Source organism: Moschus berezovskii, chromosome 14 (assembly GCF_049115385.1).
Source record: "Moschus berezovskii isolate FMDL1 chromosome 14, NW_MosBer_1.0, whole genome shotgun sequence".
Classification (NCBI taxonomy): Eukaryota; Metazoa; Chordata; class Mammalia; order Artiodactyla; family Moschidae; genus Moschus; species Moschus berezovskii.
This window is the reverse complement of record NC_142473.1, coordinates 80,154,078-80,178,339: the sequence shown is the minus strand read 5'-3', so window position 1 is coordinate 80,178,339 and position 24,262 is coordinate 80,154,078.

Here is a 24,262-nt window from a genome sequence, read left to right as displayed (position 1 = left end):
TCCATGTGTAGAGTCTTCTCTTGTGTTGTTGGAAGAGGGTGTTTGCTATGACCAGTGTGTTCTCTAGGCAAAACTCTGTTAGCCTTTGCCCTGCTTCATTCTGTGCTCCAAGGCCAAATTTGCCTGTTACTCCAGGTGTTTCATGACTTCCTACTTTTGCATTCCAGTCCCCTATAATGAAAAGGACATCTTTTTTGGTTGTTAGTTCTACAAAGTCTTGTAGGTCTTCATAGATCCGTTCAACTTTAGCTTCTTTAACATTACTGGTGGGGCATAGGCTTGGATCAGAGCTGGAGGCTGGCTGGAGAATTCCAAAGGCGGGGCTTGTTTGCTAGAGAGGGATTAGGAGTGGCAGAGCCAGGCAAATCCCAAAGCGTGAGATGCATGGCCAGGAACGAAGGACTGTTAGCAAAGAAATTCCAGTGTGGGAGAGGGCATTCTGTAGACGGGAGTAGGAGAGTTGAGAATTAGCAAGAGCTGGTTCTTTGTAACAATGACATCTACTAGAGATGGCACCTTTATGCTAGAGTCTGGCTTCTGGGAAGTACCTAGCTTGAGATCGTGCAGGCTTTTTTTTTTTTGAGATCTAGGATAGCCAAAAGCATTACTTCCCAAAGCTCCTGTAACATACACCTGAGTAATCTCCAAGCCAGAGTGATGTTTCCCCAGGTTAGGTGTGGACCTGTGGGGAGTGAGTGACAGAACCAGTCCTGCCCGGTGGAGGGTGTTCTGTTCTGTTCTGTTCTGTTCAGTCGCTCAGTCGTGTCCGACTCTTTGCGACCCCATGGACTGTAGCCTACCAGGCTTCTCCATCCATGGGATTCTCCAGGCAAGAATACTGGAGTGGGTTACCATTTCCTTCTCCAGGGGATCTTCCTGACCCAGGGATCGAACCTGGGTCTCCCACATTGGAGGCAGACGCATTAACCTCTGAGCCACCAGGGTGTTTTACTAACATTTAATCCTTATTGGAGGTGACTCCATGCCGGGATTTTCCATGTGCAACATGGCAGTCCTTGCAACAAGGCTTCGAGGGACACTCCCTTGTTTCAATCTCTGTTTTACAGATGAGGAAACTGTGATCCCAGACATGAGGTGTCATGAACCCAAGGCCACCCAGTGAGGAGGGAAGAGTCAGATTTAAACCCAGACTAGTCTGATCGCTGAGCTGAAGTTTATTATATTGCATGAGCTCAGCTCCCGGAGCCCAGCTTCCCGGTTGGTCTCCTGGGTCACTGGTCCTATGGGGTGACTCTGGCATTACTGCCCTCTGTCCTGCGGTTTGTTGAAGGGCAGATATGTGCCTCAGGCCACACTGCCCCAGCCCTCAGGGAACTTGCCATGCTGTCACCCGAGAGCCCTCCGGTTGATCCACTGTTGGATCTTTTTCTCTAACTTTTTCACCTATTAGTTTCATCTCCCACATGAAGTGTAAAGTCCCAGTGGCAGAAAGCATGTAGCTAATAGTTGTCTATCGTTATCAGGCCCTGCTCTGTGCCATGCCCTGGCCTCAATACTGCACGGACTAATTCCTCTAGCCTCATGATAACTTCTTGAGATGCCACATTATCCTATTTTACGGAAGAGGAGACTGAGACTCGGATATTAATATAGTACCTGTGTGAGTGTTAAGTTGCCTCAATGGTGTCCTACTCTCTGTGACCCTATGGACTGTAGCCTGCTGGGCTCCTCTGTCCATGGGATTCTCCAGGCAAGAATATGGGAGTGGGTTGCCTTGCCCTCCTCCAGGGGATCTTCCTAACCCAGGGATTGAAACTGCATCTCTTAACATCTCTTGCATTGGCAGGCAGGTTCTTTACCGCTAGTACCACCAGGGAGGAAATTAATACAGTTCAGTTCAGTTCAGTCGCTCAGTCGTGTCCGACTCTCCGCGACCCCATGAGAATCACAGCACGCCAGGCCTCCCTGTCCATCACCAACTCCCGGAGTTCACTCAAACTCATGTCCACAGAGTCGGTGATGCCATCCAGCCATCTCATTCTCGGTCGTCCCCTTCTCCTGCCGCCCCCAACCTTTCCCAGCAGCAGAGTCTTTTCCAGTGAGTCAACTCATCGCATGAGGTGGCCAAAGTATTGCAGTTTCAGCTTTAGCATCAGTCCTTCCAATGAACACCCAGGATTGATCTCCTTTAGAATGGACTGGTTGGATCTCCTTGCAGTCCAAGGGACTCTCAAGAGTCTTCTCCAGCACCACAGTTCAAAAGCATCAATTCTTCGGCAATCAGCTTTCTTCACAGTCCAACTCTCACATCCATACATGACCACGGGAAAAACCATAGCCTTGACTAGACGGACCTTTGTTGGCAAAGTAATGTCTCTGCTTTTTAATATACTATCAAGGTTGGTCATAACTTTCCTTCCAAGGAGTAAGCGTCTTTTAATTTCATGGCTGCAATCAGCATCTGCAGTGATTTTGGAGCCCAAAGAAATAAAATCTGACACTGTTTTTCCATCTATTTCCCATGAAGTGATGGGACCAGATGCCATGATCTTTGTTTTCTGAATGTTGAGCTTCAAGCCAAACTTTTCACTCCTCTTTCACTTTCATCAAGAGGCTTTTGAGTTCCTCTTCACTTTCTGTAGGTTTGTAAAAAACAAAATTAAAAACTCTTGCCTGACTGATAAATGTCTTGATAGCAACAACTGTCAAGTCTTTTCTCAGTCTTGGCTGGGGATGACAGGAGAAACGATACCAGCTGCTAATTGAATGCTTACCCGCCCCCAGCAGACCTCAAGGCAAAGCAGAAATCTTAGACTTCTAGTTTTGGGCCTGGTATCTACAATCTTTTGACTTTGGATAATTCTCTCTATCTCTCTGGACCTTTGTTTTCCTATCAGTAAAATGGAAAAGGAGCCAGGCTTGCTGGTCTCTAAAAGAAGAAACTCTGACCCTTGTCCCAGATGGTATGTGGAGGGACGGGGAAGAACTTGTTGAAGCAAAATGGAATATATTGGTTGATGTTACTGAAAAGTCCAGGGGGAGTGGCTGGCTTTAGGTGAGCTTGACCCAGAAGCTTGTGCGTGCTGTGCTGAGTTGCTTCAGTCATGTACGACTCTTTGCCCCCCAGTAAACTGTAACCCACCAGGTTTCTCTGTCCATGGGATTCTCCAGGCAAGAATACTGAAGTGGGTTGCATTCCCTTCTCCAGGGGATCTTCCTGATCCAGGGATCGAATCCATATCTCCTGTGTCTCCTGCATTAGCAGGCAGGTTCTTTACTACTGGTGCCACCTGGGAAGCCCCCCAGCAGCCCAAACCATGTCATCAAACATCCTGATCTGGGCTCTTCTCCAAGTGTTGGCTTTGTTCTCAGACTCCATATGATGGCAGATGGCTTTAAGCATTCCAGACCTCACACCATTCAGGTTTTTTTAAAAAATAGACTTTATTTTTCAGAACAGTTTTAGGTTCCCACCAAATTTGAGCAAAGGTACAGAGATTTTTAAAAGACGCTTACTCCTTGGAAGGAAAGTTATGACCAACCTTGAGAGTATATTAAAAAGCAGAGACATTACTTTGCCAACAAAGGTCCATCTAGTCAAGGCTATGGTTTTTCCCCGTGGTCATGTATGGATGTGAGAGTTGGACTGTGAAGAAAGCTGATTGCCGAAGAATTGATGCTTTTGAACTGTGGTGCTGGAGAAGACTCTTGAGAGTCCCTTGGACTGCAAGGAGATCCAACCAGTCCATTCTAAAGGAGATCAATCCTGGATGTTCATTGGAGGGACTGATGCTAAAGCTGAAACTGCAATACTTTGGCCACCTCATGCGACGAGTTGACTCACTGGAAAAGACTCTGATGCTGGGAAAGGTTGGGGGCGGGAGGAGAAGGGGACGACCGAGAATGAGATGGCTGGATGGCATCACCGACTCTGTGGACATGAGTTTGAGTGAACTCCGGGAGTTGGTGATGGACAGGGAGGCCTGGCGTGCTGTGATTCATGGGGTCGCGGAGAGTCGGACACGACTGAGCGACTGAACTGAACTGAACAGAGATTTTTCATAACTTCCCTCTCCTCCACATGTACAGCTCCCCATTATCAATACCCCGTACAGAGTGATACCTTTGTTAGAATCCATGAATCTACATTGATACATCATTATCACTCAGAGTCTGAAGTTTACATTAGGGTTCATTCTCGATGCTTTATATTTTATGGGTTTTGACATATATATATATATATGTATAAAGACATACCTGCCATTATAGTATCATATACAACCATGTCTCTGCCCTAAAAAGTATCACTCAAGTCTGGTGGGGGGAAAAAATTCAGGTTCTCAAAAGCCTTGAGGTTTGCTCTGATTGGCCCAGCTCTGGTCACATGACTACCCTCGATCAATCACTGTGGCCAGGTAGATAAATAAAGCCTCTGGCTTAAGCCCTGCACAGCAAGCTCCACCATTGGACCCAGATGAGAGTGGGGAAGCTTTGGCTCCAGAAATAAAATTTAGGAGGGGGAAGAAGAAACGGGGGTGACGCTGAACTGGCAAGCTACCCGTGTGTGCGGTGAAGGCCTGTGCTGGATGAAGGAGAGGGTATCTGGAGGGTGGCAAGGACCGCGTCCCTCTTCCTTTGCTCCTGTGGTTACACCTTGTTCAGTGTCCTCCCACAGTGGCCCCTAAATCTGTCTAGATTCTTGTCTCAGGACTCAGTGCAGACATCACTTCCCTAGGGAAACTCTCCAATTAGACAAGGTCTCCCGCGATGTGCACTCCTGCAGCTTCCCTTCGTCAATGAGTTATGAAGAAAGTACACACAGGAGGCATCTATTAATATTCCTTTTTTGGGCAAGAAAGTCTTGATCTCCTTTTGGGACAGCGCCCTCCTTGGCTCTTGCTGTCATTGGTGCCATCAATCCACTGCTTGCTTTCTTCCAGCCAAAGTGTTAAGTGAAAGAAGGGGTCTGGCTGCCTATCGCTCTAAAGCCAATAAAGAGACTAGGTTGGTGGAATAAGAAGTGTGCTTTATTTCTGAGGCCAGCAACCTGGAGGGGAGAGCGGACTCCCTGCCTGCCTGCCTGCCTACCACTAACCATCAGTGGGTTATAGGCAGAGGGAGGGGGCTACATTCAGAAACAGCACAGTCAGCTCTGAGTGCCATCTTGAAACCGGCCATGGAGTGGTCTGATCAGTGTCATCTTGATTGTTTTAAATACAGTTAGTCTGTAGTTCCAGCGTTAATTTGTTCCTTTAAGGTGGGTTCTCGGAACTGTGGCAGCTTATGTCATGGCTATGGTTAGGTCATCGTGTATTAATAGTTAATTTACTCCACCTGGTGGGGATTTCAGTCTCCCTGTGCTTGTGAGTGCTTTGTCGCTTCAGTCATGTCTTTTTTGCACAGACAGCAGGCAGCCAGGCTCCTCTGTCAGTGGGATTTCCTAGGCAAGGATACTTGAGTCGCTTGCCATGCCCTCCTCCAGGGGATCTTCCCGACTCAGGAATCGAACCTGTGTCTCCTGCATTGCAGGCAGTTTCTTTACTGCTGAGCCACTGGGGAAGCCCTATAAGAGAGCTCAAAGGACAGGGCTCAAAATATTGTCTATAGCTCTTGAAGAGAAATTAAGGTCCTTGACTCTGCTTAATGATTAAACTACTATTATTTGGTCTTGTTTTAATGTTTTCCACAGACAAAAGACAGACTAAGGACATGGGGGTGGGGTTGAGGCAAAAACCATTGGGTCCTGCTGAGTTTTAAAAGGGGTGAGTATGACCCCGGTCATACCAATGAGCCCACTGATGATTTATTCCTTCTCTGAATCTAGCTATCATAGCCCCACTTCCCCCAAGTGCTGTGGTTCCAAGAACAGGGTGGGAGAAGAGAAAGGGAAGGGCAGCAGGAAGTGTAGACCAGGATGTGTTCATAATGATTTATTTGCAGAGTGGCTGCCAGCAGGCAGATAAAGGTCAAGATTGGCTTCTTTCTTTGGTTCTTGGCTGTAAAACTGGCAGGTGGCATGTAGTGATGGTGAGGTGGGCTGGTGTGGATACCTGGGAATTTAAAATTGGTTTAACAAATATCTTCCGATTGATCTTTCTGCTTGACACCCCTACCCCTGGCCCTCTCCTCTCTGTTGGGTTCACGGTTCAAATTCATATAATTTATGAAACACCCTGGACTTCCCAGGTGGTGCTAGTGGTAAAGATCCCACCTGCCAATACAGGAGACTTAAGTATGCTTGATCCTTGGGTCAGGAAAATCCCCTGGAGAAGGGCATGCTACCCACTCCAGGATTTCTCGCATGGAGCCAGTTGCCCTGCTGAGTTTCTATAAGAGACACTTTCATGCTGGGAAAGACTGAAGGCAGGTGGAGAAGGGGACAACAGAGGATGAGATGGTTGGATGGCATCACTGACTTGACGGACATGAGTTTGAGTAAACTCTGGGAGTTGGTGATGGACAGGGAGGCCTGGCCTGCTGCTGTCCATGGGGTCATAAAGAGTTGGACACGACTAAGCGCCTGAACTGAACTGAACATGTAGTTGAGAACCATTGTTATGCACTGCAGTTTGGTTTCAGTCTTCCAAACCCTATTTAATCTGGGCTTCAGCCCTTGAAAGGTCAAATAGTGAAATGTCTATTTTTGTGTCATTCTTGACATCCCTGAAATTGTACAAGATTGATGATCTTGTGATCAGGAGAGGGACATCATATTTAACCAATGTAACTACATCAGGAATGCAAAGAAAGCAGGTTATTTGGATTATTATTAACATTTGAACATTTTCAAGAATAAGTAAGCATTTTAGAAGTAATCCAAGATGAAAATTCTTTTGTGCTTTATGTATTGAGATTATTTCAATCAGTTGCTGAATACACATGTATTTATTTTTGCAGGGTAAAATGGTACAATAAGCAATGATAATTAAAAACTGTTACTTTTATGTGAAAATAATTGTTTGAAATAATAAGTTTCGAAAATTTAAATAAATAGGAAAATAGACTGATGGTTCATATGAATATTAAGAGAAAGGGAATTAGCTGGATAACTTTAGGAAGAATATTTTATTCTTTTGGAACCAATAAATGTTTATACAAATTTAAATAAGAGTACCAAGAAGAATAATAGATATTCAATTATCTTTTGTAATTCCAATCTTTATAGAAATGTTTGGCAGAATAGCATTTTTACCATTAAACAAAATTACTTTTAAGAACTGTATTTAATTTGTAGTTATTTAATTCCATTTAGACTATTGATCTTTGAACAAGACGTCTATTTGAGAATTATTCTTGTCTTGTGGGATCAATTAAAAGCAAAATGTCTGTTTTGCCACCTCAAAATTTTACAAGGAAGAACAATTCTGATATAAGGACAGCAAAATCCATGATAAATTAACTTCTACTCAGACATGATGAAGAATATGAAAAGTGCGAAGGAAAAGAGAAAAGTAAAGAGGGATCTTGCACTTTTATAAATGCAAGTATCTTATTCTTCCACCAGCCTCATTTGAAGATAAGAGGATACTTAGTGTGGCAAATATGTGCATGTAATTGGAAAAGCTGATTAGAAAGAGAGTAGGATTCCTGCACATAATGTTTAGATTTCTGTTTTTGTTAGGTTTATTCATATATACATTATGTACAAAAAATTTTATATTTAAGTGTACAGTTCTGTGACTTTTGGCAAATATGTACACTTGGGTAACCACCACGATAATCAGGATAAAGAAAGGTCCTATCAGCCCCGAAAGCTCCTTCTGGTCGTGAGTGAGCTGACCTCTGTTCCTATAGCTTTCGTTTTTCCAGAATGTCGTGTGAGTGGAATCAGACAGTATGTAGCCTTTGTGTCTGACATCTGTCACTTAGCACATGCTTTTCAAATTCATTCGTGTTGCTTGTACCTTAATTTGTTTATATAGTCACCAGTTGATTGTTGTCGTTCAGTCGCTCAGTTGTGTCCAATTCTTTGTGACCCCGTGGACTGCAGCACGCCAGGCTCCCCTGTCCTTCACTATTTCCCAGAGTCTGCTAAACTCATGTCCATCGAGTCAATGATGACACCCAACCATCTCCTCCTCTGTCACTCCCTTCTCCTCCTCCTTCAATCTTTCCCAACATCAGGGTCTTTTCCAGTGAGTCGTCTCTTCGCATCAAGTGGCCAAGGTGTTGGAGCTTCAGTTTCATCATCAGTCCTTCCAATGAATATTCAGGGTTGATTTCCTTTAGGATTGACTGGTTTGATCTCCTTGCTGTCCAAGGGACTCTCAAGAGTCTTCTCCAGCACCACAGTTCGAAAGCATCAGTTCTTCAGTGCTCAGCCTTCTTTATGGTCCTTCTTTATGTACAGGTCAAGAAGCAACAGTTAGAACTGGACATGGAACAACGGACTGGTTCCAAATTGGGAAAGAAGTACATCAAGGCTGTATATTGTCACCCTGCTTATTGAACTTACATGCAGAGTACATCCTGTGAAATGCTGGGCTGGATGAAGCACAAGCTGGAATCAAGACTTTTGGGATGGGGGCACTATGAATAAAGCTGCTATAAACATTTTTTTTTTTTTGGTACAGGTCTTCGTTGGAGGTCTTATCTTCTCTTGGGAAGATAACCTAGGAGTAACATAGTTATTATGGCAAGTATAGAAACTTTTTAAGAGACTGACAATTTGTTTTCTCGGATGGCTGTACCCATCAGAAATGTACGAGAGTTCCAGTTGTCTTACATTCTTGCCAGTACTTGGTATTGTCAGCTAAAAATGTCCATCCCTTCTAATAAATGTGTTCAGTTCAGTTCAGTTCAATTCAGTCGCTCAGTCGTGTCCGACTCTCCGCGACCCCATGAATCACAGCACGCCAGGCCTCCCTGTCCATCACCAACTCCCGGAGTTCACTCAAACTCATGTCCATCAAGTCGGTGATACCATCCAGCCATCTCATTCTCTGTCGTCCCCGTCTCCTCCCACCCCCAATCCCTCCCAGCATATGAGTCTTTTCCAGTGAGTCAACTCGTCGCATGAGGTGGCCAAAGTATTGCAGTTTCAGCTTTAGCATCAGTCCTTCCAATGAACACCCAGGATTGATCTCCTTTAGAATGAACTGGTTGGATCTCCTTGCAGTCCAAGGGACTCTCAAGAGTCTTCTCCAGCACCACAGTTCAAAAGCATCAATTCTTCGGCGATCAGCTTTCTTCACAGTCCAACTCTCACATCCATACATGACCACGGGAAAAACCATAGCCTTGACTAGATGGACCTTTGTTGGCAAAGTAATGTCTCTGCTTTTTAATATGCTATCTAGGTTTGTCATAACTTTCCTTCCAAGGAGTAAGCGTCTTTTAATTTCATGGCTGCAATCAGCATCCGCAGTGATTTTGGAACCCAAAGAAATAAAGTCTGACACTGTTTCCACTGTTTTTCCATCTATTTCCCATGAAGTGATGGGACCAGATGCCATGATCTTTGTTTTCTGAATGTTGAGCTTCAAGCCAACCTTTTCACTCTCCTCTTTCACTTTCATCAAGAGGCTTTTGAGTTCCTCTTCACTTTCTGCCCTAAGGGTGATGTCATCTGCATATCTGAGGTTATTGATATTTCTCCCGGCAGTCTTGATTCCAACTTGTGCTTCTGATCACTTATTGTGGTTTTAGTTTTTCTTTCCTCTACTGGCTAATGATGTTTTCTTTTCATGTACCTATGTGCTATTCGTATTTCTTTTTAGTGAAGTATCTGTTCTCATGTTTTGCCCATTTCTGAATTGGTTTGTTTGCTCTTCATTACTGAGTTGTGAGATAAAATCCTCTATCAAATATATGCATAAAATATTTTTTCCCAGTCTTTGATTTGACTTTGCATTCTTTTAACAGTATCTGTGGAAGCGCAGATGTTTTAAAATTTGATAGGTCAATTTGTTAATTTTTTTCTTTTATGATCTGTGCTTTTGTATATGATTTTAAAAATCTTTGTCTAACTCAGTGATACACATATTTTCTCCTATATTTTCTAGGAGTTTTATGGTTTAGGGATTTCCATTCAAATCTACGATCCATTTTGAGTTAATTTGTATGTGGCAAGAGGTGTGTGAGTCAGGATTTTTTTTTTTTCTTTTTTTTACATAGGTGTGTTGAAATGTGCCAGAATCATTTGCTGGAAATAGTTCTTTCTCCTTTGAATTACCTTAGCACCTTTGTTGAAAATCAACTGTGTTAAAGAGCCTGCCTGCCAATGCAAGAGATATAAGAGATGTGGGTTTGATCCCTGGTTTGGAAAGCTCTCTTGGAGAAGGGTATGGCAGCCCATTCCAGTATTCTTGCCTGGAGACTCCCCTGGACAGAGGAACCTGACAGGCTACAACCCACAGGGTCGCAAAGAATCGGACCTGACTGAAGTGACTTGACATGCACAGGCATGTGAGAGAGCTTATTTTTGAACTCTCTTCTATCCCATATATGTCTCCATTCTCTTCATACATATAAATAACTATAGTAAATAATAATATGAGCTGATTTTTGAACTCTCTTCTATCCCATATATATCTCCATTCTCTTCATACATATAAATAATTATAGTAAATAATAATATAAGCTGATTTTTTAGCTTTATATTAAGCTCTGAATTCAAGTACGATGAGTCCACCAGCTTTGTCTTCTTTATAGACCGGCCTTTGTCTACCTTCTTTGCTTTTCCATGTAAATTTTAGAACTGGCTTGCCAATTTCTATAGAACAAAACAAACCAAAAAAACCAACCTGCTCAGGCTCTTTTGAGATTGTATTCAATATATAGATCAACTTGGGGAAAAATGACGTTTCATCTTTTGATTCATGAAGATCACACATCTGTTTATTTGGGTCATCGTCTCATCAATGTTCTGTAGTTTGTAGCAAACAAAGCTTGCACCTCTTTCATTAAATTTATTCCTGATTACTTCATGTTTTCTGTTGGTACTGTAAATGGTACTTTTTTAAAAAAAATCTCAATTTCCACTTATTTCTTATATAGAATACAATTGATTTCTGTGTATTGATCTTGTATTCTGTAACCTTGCTTGATTCACTTACAAGCTTTAATAGCTTTTAAAAACAGCTTTATTGAGATATAAATCACACATCATACCATTTACCCAATTAATGTATACCATTCAATGGCTTTTAATATATTCACAGAATTGTGCAGCCATCACCACCGTCATTTTAGAACATTTTCATCACACTAGCAAGAACCTTCACAACCCTGAACAGTCCCTTCTTAGTTTCCCCAACCCCCTTGGACTTGGGCAAATAGGAATCCACCCTCTGTCTCCTGCATAGATCTGCCTATGCTGCTGTCAGCTGCAAATGGACGCTTTCCAAAGGCATCTGTCATCTGCCTGTGTGGAGACTGAACCCTGCGCTGCTGCAGCTGCTGACCTTCAACACCCCAGAAAGGGAATTCAGAGAGGAGGATGGGGCACCCTGTGCTCCAGGGAAACTGGTGGAAGAGGTCTTTAGATAGTTCGATATTTTCAGGAGCTGATTTCAAGATCCCAATCCTTGCATCTCCTCATATCCAGAAAAGCACTAAATCCCTTCATGATGACGTCAGCTCCTTGTGACTAGCAGAAAACCTTTTGCAAGATGAGTGCTTGATTGCACTGAACTCCCCCTGCACCAAAATCATATATATTGGCCTTCCCCCACTACGTCTTTGGAGCAGTTTCTCAGGACTGTCTGTTGCTGCCTTCCTGGCTACAGTCCTCATTTTGCCCCAAATAAAACTTCACTCACACGCTCACATCGTGCGCTCTTTTTCAGTCGTTGCCGGACGTTTCATATAAGTAAATTCATACAATATGTGGTCTTTTGTGATTGGCTTCTTTTACTAAATGTAATGTTTTCAAAGTTCATCCATGTTTCAGCATGTATCAGTATGTGATTCCTTTTTATGGCTGTGTATTAGTCATAGGAGAAAAGAAAAAATATATATATAAAAGGAGATTCATTATGAGGAATTAACTCATGCGATTATGGAGAATGAGAAGTCCCGTGATTTGACATCTGCAAGCTGGAGACCCAGGAAACCTGGTGGTGTAATTCAGTCTCAGTGGGAAGCCTGACTGTCAGAGGGGCTGAGGGTGTAAATCCCAGTCCGAGGGCAGGAGAAGATGCGATGTCTCAGCTCAAGCAGTGAGGCAGAAAGTAAAACGGAGGAAGAATATTCCTTCTTTCTTCACCGCTTGTTCTATTCAGGCTCTCAGTTCACTCGCGCTGGGGAGAGCAATCTACTTTACGGAGTCTGACAATTCAAATGATGATCTCATCGGGAGATACCTTCCCAGACAACAGTGTTTAATGTGGGTGCCTGTGGCCAGTCAGGTTGACATAAAATGAACCATCACAGGCTAAATAATATTCCAGAGTATGAATATCAGTTCAGTTCAGTTCAGTCGCTCAGTCGTGTCTGACTCTCTGCGACCCCATGAACCGCAGCACGCCAGGCTTCCCTGTCCATCACCAACTCCCGGAGTTCACTCAAACTCATGTCCATCGAGTCAGTGATGCCATCCAGCCATCTCATTCTCTGTCGTCCCCTTCTCCTCCCGCCCCCAATCCCTCCCAGCATCAGAGTCTTTTCCAGTGAGTCAACTCGTCCCATGAGGTGGCCAAAGTATTGGAGCTTCAGCTTTAGCATCAGTCCTTCCAATGAACAGGATTGATCTCCTTTAGAATGGACTGGCTACCCTGTTTTATTTATCCATTCATCAGCGAATGGACATTGTGTTCTTTCCACTTTTTGGGTATTTTAAATAATGCTGCTATGAACGTTGGTGTTCAAATTTCTGTGTGGACATATGTTTTGATTTCTACGCTTGTTGAGTGGAGTATTCTATAGAAGTTGGTTGTCTCCAGTTGGTATATAGTGTTAAGCCCTACATTTCCTTATTAACCATCTGTCCATCATTGTTGTATTTATTTTTGATAGTGGGATGTTGAAGTCCAACAATTATTGTAGAACTGATGTAAGGGACTGATGTTTGTGTCTCTGCTCACCCCTTCCTCAAATTCATACTTTGAAACTAACTCCCCCAGTGTGGCTCTATTTGGGAACAGTGCCTCTAAGGAAGTAATTAAGGTTAAATGAGATAATAAGTCTAATATGATATGATTAGCATCCTTATAAGTAACAGAGAGCTCTCTTTTTCTTTTTGAGAACACAAAGAAAAGGTAATGTGAACACACGTCAAGATGGCAGCTGCCAAAAGGCCGAGAGAAGAGGCCTTGGAATGAAATCTGTTTTGTTGGCACCATGATCTTGCACTTTCCAGCTTCCAGAACTGTGAGAAATGAATTTTTATGGTTTAAGCCATCCAGCTGGGGTATTTTGTAATAGCAGCCGCAGAAGATGAATACAACTACTTCTTCCTTTAGTTGTTAGTTTTGTCACATTATTTTGCGGTTTGTTACCAGACACATATGCTTGTAATCATCATAATCGTCTTCATTTGCATTGACTCTTTTATCAATATAGATCCTTTTCTTATCTCTTGAAACTTTTTGTCTTAAAGTTTCTTTTGTATGATATTAATGTGACTGCCCCAGTTACATTTTAGTTATGATTTGTATGGAATATCTTTTCCTATCTTCCTACTTTCAGTCTACTTGTGTCTTTAGATCTAAAGTGAGTCTCTCGTAGTCAGCATATAGTGCGTGAATTCTTTTTCTTTTAATCCATGTTTTCCAATCTCTGCTTTATAACTGAAGACCTGAATCTATTTACGTGTAAAGTAATTACTGGAAGAACAGATTTTTGCTGTTTTCTATGCATCATACACCTTTTTTATTCCTCAATTTTTCCTTTATTGCCTTTTGTGGTCAGTTGATTTTTTTTTTCCTATTGTTTTATTTTGGTTCTCTCCTTTAAAAAAAAAAAAGTCATATTTTCATTTTTTCCTTGGTGTTTTCCCTGAGGATTATAGTTAAAATCTTATTAAATCTACACTAAATCTAAGTACCTAAACTAAATACAAGTTTAGTTTCAACCATACACAAGAACTCTGCCCTTCTATAGATCCACCCTCTTCCCTTTATGTTGTCATTGTCACGAATTACATCATTATACATTGAGTGCTGGGTAGATTTATACTTATTGTTTTATACGTTTGACTTTCGAATCTCATAGGAAAAGAAAGACTATAAATGAAGTATGTGAAAGTACTGGCTTTTATATTTACCTATGTAGCCCATTTGGGGGCGGGAGGAGAAGGGGACGACAGAGAACGGGACGGCTGGATGGCATCACTGACTCTGTGGACGTGAGTTTGAGTGAACTCCGGGAGCTGGTGATGGACAGGGAGGCCTGGTGTGCTGCGGTTCATGGGGTTGCGGAGAGTCGGACACGACTGAGCGACTGAACTGACTGATGTAGCCCATTGGCCACTCCTTCTGCCTTCTTAGATTTACTGTTGAAACTCTCTAGCAAGCTTTTCACTTCAGTTACTGTACGTGTCAGCTCCCAAATTTCTTTTTGGTTCCTTCTTGTAATTTTGGTCTTTTTATTGGTATTGTCTGTTTTGTGATACATCATTCTGATTTCTTTTTGTTCTTTATCTATGGTTACCTTTATCTGTCTGAGCACGTTTAAGACAATCGATTTAGAGGCTTTTTCTAGTAAGTCCAATGGGTAAATTTTCTTAGTAACAGTTTCTATTATTTTCTTATTTTCCAGTGAATGAGACTTAGTTTCTGGTTTCTTTGCACGTCTCATGATATTTTTGTTTGAATACTGGACACTGTGCGTAGTATAACGTGGCATCACTGGGGCTCACGTTCTCCTTCTCCCTGGAGTTTGTTGTTGCTTCTTCTTGTGGTTGTGATATTTCATTGTTATTTTAATTTGCAATTCCCTAATGAGATGCGGTTCAGATGGTAAACAATCCACCTGCAATGCAGAAGATCTGGGTTCGATTCCTGGGTGGGGAAGATCCCCTGGAGAAAGGAATGATTACCCACTCCAGTATTCTTGTCTGGAGAACTCCATGGACAGAGGGGCCTGGTGGGCTACAGTCTATGGGGTCACAAACAGTGAGACACTACTGCGCGACCCACACTTTCACTTCAGTGATATATGGTGCTAAGTCATATGATTATTTGCCATTTGTATATCTTCTTTGGTGGAGTTTTTATTCAGATATTTTGCCCATTTTTAAGTTAGATTGTTTTCCTGCTGTTGACTTTTAAGAGTTCTTTGCACATTTTGGATACAAGTCATTTATCAGATTTGTGTTTTGCCAGTATTTCTTCCCAGTCTGTTCAGTTCAGTTCAGTTCAGTCGCTCAGTCGTGTCCAACTCTTTGTGACCCCATAAACCACAGCACGCCAGGCCTCCCTGTCCATCACCAACTCCCGGAGTCCACCCAAACCCATGTCCATAGAGTCGGTGATGCCATCCAACCATCTTATCCTCTGTCGTCCCCTTCTCTTCCTGCCCTCAATCTTTCCCAGCATCAGAGTCTTTTCCAATGAGTCAGCTCTTCGCATGAGGTGGCCAAAGTATTGGAGTTTCAGCTTCAGCATCAGTCTTTCCAATGAACACCCAGGACTGATCTCCTTTAGGATGGACTGGATGGATCTCCTTGCAGTCCAAGGGACTCTCAAGAGTCTTCTCCAGCACTACAGTTCAAAAGCATCAATTCTTCGGTGATCAGCTTTCTTCACAGTCTGCGGTTTATCTTTTCATCCTCTTAACTTCTATTGCAGTACAGAAGTTTTTAATTTCAACGAAGTTCAAATGATCAATTTTTCTTTCATCAACTGTGTTTTTGGTGTTTTCGCTTTGGTGAGCAGGGGTTTCTGTCAACATTTGATTGTTGAAAAAACAGGTTTGAAATGACCTGCCCAGGGTCAGTCAGTGCAAACTCCACCTCCGTTTCCTCATCCAGAACGTTCTTCACCTGCCACACAGGAGGTGGCAGGAGTGGTGTGTGTCCACATGCTGTGTGTGTGAGCAGGCAGGCAAATATACATCTGAATAAATATATAAATCTATATCTGAAACAACCTAGAAAGCAGACAAGAAACAAGCAGATAGTTGGATAAAAAGCAATTTGGTTGAACAATGAGATTCAACTGCTTACCTGCTACACAAACAAACAAAAAATTCAAGCTGACACCACACAATGCTTGCCAGAATGGGGCAAGCTGAGGGCGAGAAAAATGGCAGAGTCACTTTAGAAAATGGTTTGACAGCTTCTTATAATGGTTAAAAACACGCATCCCACTTGACCCAGAAATCTCATTGTTAGGTATTTACCAAAAGAAGTGAAAAATTGTATTCAGACGAAGACCTATGTGAAAAGTCTTCATAGAAGCCTTATTTATAATAGCAAAAAACTGGAGACAATCCAAACATTCAGCACGAGATGAATGGATAAGTACAGTGTGGTATTTCCATACAATAGAGTACTACTAAAAATGACACAGCTGCTTGGTTTAAGCAAAAAAAAGCAACAACAACAAAAGGATGACTCTCAAAAACATTTTACCAAGAAGACAGACACAAAATGGCAGGTAATATGTAAGTCCATTTATATGAAATTCTGGAACAGATAAACATAAACTATAGAGAGCAGATCATTGATTGACTGGGGATGAATGGCTTGATTACAAAGAGGCACAAAAGAACTTTCTAGGGTGGTGGAAATGTTCAATCTTTTATCAATGTCAATATCAGTCAATATCCTGATTGTATGGTTGTTATATGGGTACACATATTTCTCAGAATTTAAACTCTACAAGTAAAAATCTGCATTTTACTGTATACACTTAAACTTCAAAGACCCTGGTGCTGGGAAAGATAGAAGGCAAGAGGAGAAGGGGGCGACAGAGGATGAGGTGGTTGGATGGCATCACCAACTCAATGGACACGACTTTGAGCAAACTCTGGGAGATAGTGAAGGACAGGGAAGCCTGGCGTGCTGCAGTCCATGGGCTCACAAAGAGCTGGACATGACTGAGGTACTGAACAACAGCAATGTTGATACAAGAATGTTGTTTGAAATGGTATTTCTGGCCCCTGTTTTTTTAAGTATTCTTAATTTTTATGTACCATGGGGTGCCCTCAAAATGTTAAAAAGTATATTTTAGCTTTTATTGTTATCTCTTTACTCTCCATCCCCATCACTAGTATTTTGGGCCTTTAATTTCTAAATAATTTTCCAGCAATTATGCATTTGCCTGACAAAGTTAGAACACATTTTAAAGTTTTTTTCCAGGTTTCAAATGAATCAACTGAAAGGAATTTAATTGGAAATGAATGTTTACAGCCATTAGTTCATGTCTTGATAAGGTCATTGGACCCTGGGGTGATTTTGCAATTTTCATACGTATTTTGAAAGCAATTTTGTCTGCTTTCTAGGTTGTTTCATTTAAAAAATTTATTTTCAGTCATCCATGTCCACTTACCTATTTAGCTATGTTTTTCACAAATTCCACAGACTATTTCTCCTCTCTTAGAGAGGGAGACAAAATTGACAGCTCATAGAAACATTGCCAAACAAGCAGAGCAGTCATAATGGACTGAAAATAGATCAGGACGTTAAATTAAAAAACAAAAATCTCAAGTCTGAGAGAGGACTATAAAAATGCAAATGTATTGCAACACAAATGCATAAAAATGATTTATTTACAAAGTTCCCAAATTCTGTCACTTGTTTGCTCTGACCTTGGGCAAGTTTAACCTCCTCCAGCCTTATTCACTGGCCTGAAAAGTGGGAACTAATAATAGAACCTACCTCATAGATTATCAAGAAGATTAAATGAGAAAATTCACGTGAAAGTCTAGAACCCAGTGTTAGGCATATACTAGACATTTAATAAATAGTTGGGAAGAGCTGCTGCAGAAGGATAGGCTACCCACTCCAGTATTCTTGGGCTTCCCTTGTGGCTCAGCTGGCAATCTGCCTGCAATGCGGGAGACCTGGGTTCGATCCCTGGGTTGGGAAGATCCCCTGGAGAAGGGAAAGACTACCCACTCCAGTATTCTGGCCTGGAGAATTCCATGGACTGTAGAGACCATGGGGTCGCATGGAGTCGGACATGTCTGAGTGACTTTCAAAAAAAATTATTTTTACCTCTATGGAAGAAAAAAGCACTGAGTGGACACGTTATCAGTCTTTTTGATCACATCTCCTGGGGTCATACTGAGGGTGTGGCTCACTGGCTGGGGACTTACAAGGTGATTTTGTGGAGGGGCTGGTGTAAGGAAAAGGAAGGGTAGTTGCAAGACTGGGGATCCTCAGAGGCTTAACATTGAGAGAGCTTTATGGCTTATATCTGCAGGTTCTGAACCCATCCATTAGCCACTTAACAATCGACTGATTCCTTAGTGTCCCAAGTATATAGATGGAGGATCTTGCTCACAGGCTGGTGGTTAGATGACACCAGGGTGGTGTTTAGATGACGTCCACCCCTCAGGTCAGAGAGGAGGTTCAGAGGCTGAAACTGACTTGAAAAACTCTTGGGCAAAGCCAGGCTGGGACCTGCCGCTGGTCCCCAGTCTGAGCAATTCTTCCTGGCACCTGTGATCTTAGTGGCCCAGGGTAGAAAATGGTGGGGTGGCCCTACTAGGGGAGCAGTCGCTGTCGCCTGGGAAGCAGTGGCACTGAACAGTGGCGGGACAGGATGGGGGTCCTGGGACACGCCTGGAGGAAGAAGGGCTGTCCAGGCGGCGAGACCTAGAAGCAGGAGAACAAGAGACGGTCTGGGGAACGTCGAGCACCCTTCCTGGTATCATGGGACCTGCCCTTCCATCCCACGAGGGCTTCCTGGAGGAGAAGGAATTTCAGGGCTGACACCAGGATCTCTCTGATGATAGATGAAACCACACCTAGCGATTCTTAACTGCTACCCGGACAGCACGAATTTCTCCTCCTACCTCTTCTCTCCCCAAGCACACTGATTGGAACCTGGGGCTTCTCAGGACTGAGGGTAACAGAGGAGATGCTCAGCAGGCAAAGTTGCAGATTCACCGGCAGTGCAAGGAAAGGCGGGCCCAGTGGGAGGGGCTGAGTGGAATGGACCCCTGGAGGGCTCCAGCTGCCTGTCCCCGCCCCTCTGGCCTAGAGGTGGCCCAGAGGCGAAAGGCGAGTTGACACACGCATGGTCAAAGCCAGGGCTGGGAAGCCCTGCCCTTCTCAGCTGAGCAGTTCCTTCCGTATCCCCACTGGTGGATTTGTTAATTAGTGGCAAGAGTCTTCTGGGCTGGGTCACTAGCTACCACTGGACCATAAATCCTCAGAGGGGTGGGATTTCCCAGATTCTGGTGCTGACTCTCAGACATCAGTAAGGGTTTGCTCACCTGTTTCTCTGTAGGTAACCTTTACAGTGTGTTCCATCACTCAGTCGTGTCCGACTCTTTGCGACCCCGTGGACTGTAGCCTACCAGGCTTCTCCGTCCATAGGATTCTCCAGGCAAGCATACTGGAGTGGGTTACCGTTTCCTTCTCCAGGGGATCTTCCCGACCCAGGGACCCAGGGATCGAACCCGGGTCTCCCGCATTGGGGGCAGACGCTTTAACCTCTGAACCACCAGGGAAGCCCCCAACAGTTACCTTTACAGTAACCGCCTGTTACTCTGGTGCTAGGCGCTGACACCTGGGGGATTGATTTTACTCTCACAGTGGTCCTGGGAAGTAGGTGACATTATTGTCCCCATTCTCCAGAGGAGGAAACAGGCCCAGAGAGGGGAAGTGTCCCAGACAGGGGCTTGCTTGAGGTCAGGTGGAGATGGACTCTGGACACAAATCCCAGAAGACGGGCTCAGAGCCTCCCCTGGCTGCCCTTCCACCCCTCCTTCCCAGGGTCAGGCCCGCCCCCGCCCCGCTCCTGGGGCCTGGCTCTGGCCAAGCTGAGGGAGCCTTTTAGAAGCGATTCCAGGCAGAGGAAGGCCAAAGAAACAACTCATAGCAGTTGGGCTGAGAGATCTTTTTTGGTGATGGGAAAAAAGGGTGATGGTCTTATACTTGCAATGAAGAGCTAGTTTTCCTTCATCCTCCCCCCTCCACCCCAACATGGATCTAAAGCCTCTTCAGGCTACTTTTGGGGGAGGGGGTAGCTGGAACAAGATGATGGACAACTTGAACCAAATGCTGGTGGGGGACGGGGCAAGAGGACGCAGGAGGACACCTCCCAGGGGACATCTTTCTCTGCCCAGTAGAAGCTGACTTGGAGGAGGGACGGGCGCCCCTGTTGATGCTTCATCCTCAAAGGCCCGGGCATGGGTATGAGTGGGGGCCTGGAATTTCTGAAGTCTGTATCTGCTACGGTTGGGTGTGGCTGTTCGTTTCCACCCTTCTGGGGTTAAAGACATAGGGAGAGAGATGAGGTCACGGTTTATGAGAGCTTCAGCTACTTGGCTTTGGAAAAATGCAACATAAAATACGGATAAAATGTTTATGCACGACATTGGCAATAATACAAAGCCCCTCAGTTAAAATAAAAATCATCAGAGTTGCCCTGTTTCCTAGAGTTGGAGGAGCTAAGTGAGCTGTTAACTGGGAATTGTAAACCTGCCACATGGTACTGTTGCTTAGGCTGTTAAATAGAAATACCTGCCTTCTATATGCGTGCACTGCTGCTTTCATGCATCCGAATTCCTAATTTCTGCTGGGGATTCTAAAGACGATTGTGCTGCTTTCTCTACATTCACAGTGATTATAACTTTAAATCTTTTATCTGTATCCTGTAACAGCGTCATCCAAGTGTTCTGTAAACAGTGGTGCTGGAAAACGCACCTGAAAATCAATAACATTGGAAAGGAAGTGAGATGTGATAAAACGTTATGAAGAAGACCAAACCACCGGCAGGAAATTCTGCACTTTTAATTTAGCTGAGAGCGTGCTGTGAAATATTAGAGGTAATGCCGGGAAAATAAAAAGTGGCATTGAAGCAGAAAGATGCCAAAATGGGGGTAGATTTATGCAGCACACCCCTGCCACTTTGCATTCATTTCTATGGCGAAATTAGTCTGGAACTATGCATGTTTTGAATCATGCAAGGTTTTCAGGAACACACGCTTTGCATAAAAGGCGACTGTCCTGTGCTTATCAGGGGGTGGGGGGATGGGTCAGTTATTCTAGGGTTTTCTTAGAGGAGGCAACTTTCTCTTTCTGTCTTGGCTTGGGCCTTGGTGACTTCCCTTGTAAAATGGGACAGGCTGGCTTATCTCGTTCTATTAGACTTTGTAGAAACAGGTACCATCATTTTCTGCCCCGAAGGTGTCTTTTCGGAGACCGAGTCCACAGCATGCACTAAACCCGTCTTGATGCGGTGTGAGACTGACTTTTCAAATACTAGGTGCCGTAGAGGATCCCCCACTTATGCAGGTGGGATTCTCCAGGTGGAATGATCCCTGGGGACGAGAGCCCATTATCTCCACCCTGTAGTCCCACTAAGACGTGCCCTGGTGGTGACAGGTGGTGGCCATTGAAAAGGTCCACGGATGGGCGGGAGAAAGCCGGGTGTGATGGGGACGCGGCACCACTAGAGGGCAGCACCAGCACACGGCTGAGGCGGCCTCCGCCAGGGCCTGGCCGGGAGGGGAGGCTTCCCTCCAGTCACTGCAGCCCTGGGGAAGGCCAGGCCCAGTTCTGAGTGCAAGTGATACCAGTGCGGGAGATCGGGGCACCCCAGGACCCTGTTCTTATGAGGCTTACATCCTCTTGGGGGAGACAAGATAAACATGTAAGTGCATCAAAAACAAGGCTCTTTCAAGTGCAGTAACCAGCAATGTGCGTGGTGTGCGCTGAGTTGTGTCTCTGCAACCCCATGGACTGCGGCCTGCCTGGCTCGTCAGTCGGTGCAATTTTACAGGCAAGAATACTGGAGTGGGCTGCCGTTTCCTACTCCAGGGAAGTAGCAATAAAGTGATGCAAATAAAATAGTGATGGAGGAGGCACCCGCAGGGGCCTTCCCAGGTGGCGCTAGTGGTCAAGAACCTGCCTGCCAATGCAGGAGACATAAAAGAGAGGAGGTTTCGATCCCTGGGTCGGGAAGATGCCCGGAGAAGGAAATGGCAACCCACTCCAGGATTCTTGCCTGGAGAATCCCATGGATGGAGGAGTCTGGCAGGCTACAATCCATGGGGTCACAAAGAGTCGGACACAACCGAAGCACTTTAGCAGGCACACGGGAACCAGCTGATGAGGACTGCCTGGGGAGGTGACAGCATGAGCCCTAAATGGGGAGGAAGAGCAGTGATCTGAAGATCTAGGTGCTCCAGAGGGCCTGGGGAAGCCTCCTCACAGATGAGAACACGAGGAAACCAGAGGCCAAGGCACAGACTCAGGGTCACAGTAAGCTAGGGACAGGGCTGACAAAAACCTCAGAAGCACTTCCCTTCAAGTACCCTAACTTTCCCTCAAACCTTCCTCTCCCTCCGGGACTGTGGCAATGACAAGCCCTCCATCCCCCGTCCCCTGTCCCTGTTTCGGAGCATAATTCCCGTAGGGAGAGAGGGCAGGGCTCATTGCCTGTGCGCTCAGACGAGTCCCCTCCCTCCCCGGGCTCAGCTTTCTCGGTTATGCTATGCAGGGTGAGTCCTGATCTCCGAGCTGCCTCTTCTGTCAGCCTGCTGGGACACCTGATTTCTAGATCCCGAGCACCCTCTTGCGGGCAGTTGTAGAATTACATGCTCGGTGGGAAAGGCTCGTGGGAGACCGGTGAGCTTCAACTTGAGAAGCGGGTGGATGTAAAGGTATCACGGGTGTGTGTTTGATCTGCGTGTGTGTGCACACATGCATTCCTGTGCACGCGTGTGCGTATGTGTTTGTGTGCGTGTCTGTGTGTGCTGGCTTGTGGGTGCCACTGCTCGTGCCCGTCCGTGTCGACGTCTGCCTGGGCTGGTTTATGGGCGCCGCGTGCCCGTGTGCCTGCTGGTCTGTGCTGGCATCTCTGTGCCTTTCTGTGTGTCTGTCTGTATGTCTTGCACGTGTTCCTGTGCATGTGTGTTTTGACACCTGGGACTTACAGATTGATAGAGGAGCCCCCGGCTTCCTCACAAAGGTCCAACCACTCTCCCCTTGCTCTGTCTGTCCCCGACGCCCCCACTTCCCTGAGTTTCCCGACTCTGGGCTCTCACGCTGCTTCCTCACTTCTCAGCTGCACTATTTCCACAACCTTCTTTGGCTACTTTTTTCTCTTTTGTGTCACTTGAGCCTCATTTGGATGTCACAGATTGTGGCTTCGGAAGTGATTTTCCTTTCCTCTACCCCGCCTAATCATTAGATTTACACCGCTTGAGTGCGGTTGACCCCCCAGTGCTGTGTTGTGGGGTGGCAGGAACCAGGAAACATGACACAGTGATGCTCCAGGGGGTGGAGCAGGACCAGGCACGTGCTGGCTTGGACACAATGGTTCAGTTCAGTTCAGTCGCTCAGTCGTGTCCGACTCTCCGAGACCCCATGAATCACAGCACGCCAGGCCTCCCTGTCCAACACCAACTCCCGGAGTACACTCAAACTCATGTCCACAGAGTCGGTGATGCCATCCAGCCATCTCATTCTCTGTCGTTCCCTTCTCCTCCTGCCCCCAACCTTTCCCAGCATCAGAGTCTTTTCCAGTGAGTCAACTTGTCGCATGAGGTGGCCAAAGTATTGCAGTTTCAGCTTTAGCATCAGTCCCTCCAATGAACATCCAGGATTGATCTCCTTTAGAATGGACTGGTTGGATCTCCTTGCAGTATAAGGGACTCTCAAGAGTCTTCTCCAACACTACAGTTCAAAAGCATCGATTCTTCGGCAATCAGCCTTCTTCACAGTCCAACTCTCACATCCATACATGACCACGGGAAAAACCATTGCCTTGACTAGACGGACCTTTCTTGGCAAAGTAATGTCTCTGCTTTTTAATATACTCTCAAGGTTGGTCATAACTTTCCTTCCAAGGAGCAAGCGTCTTTTAATTTCATGGCTGCAATCAGCATCTGCAGTGATTTTGGAGCCCAAAAAAACAAAGTCTGACACTGTTTCCACTGTTTTTCCATCTATTTCCCATGAAGTGATGGGACCAGATGCCATGATCTTTGTTTTCTGAATGTTGAGCTTCAAGCCAACCTTTTCACTCTCCTCTTTCACGTTCATCAATGGTAGGTCCCGGGAAATGCTCCAAGTTCCTCATGCAGGTGTGTCATTTCATTTGCTTTATGTGATGACCCTTCACGCATAGGAAAAAGAAAGTGAAAGTCGCTTAGTCGTGTCTGACCCCAGGGACTGCAGCCCACCAGGCTCCTCTGTCCATGGGGATTCTCTAGGCAGGAATACTGGAGTGGGTTG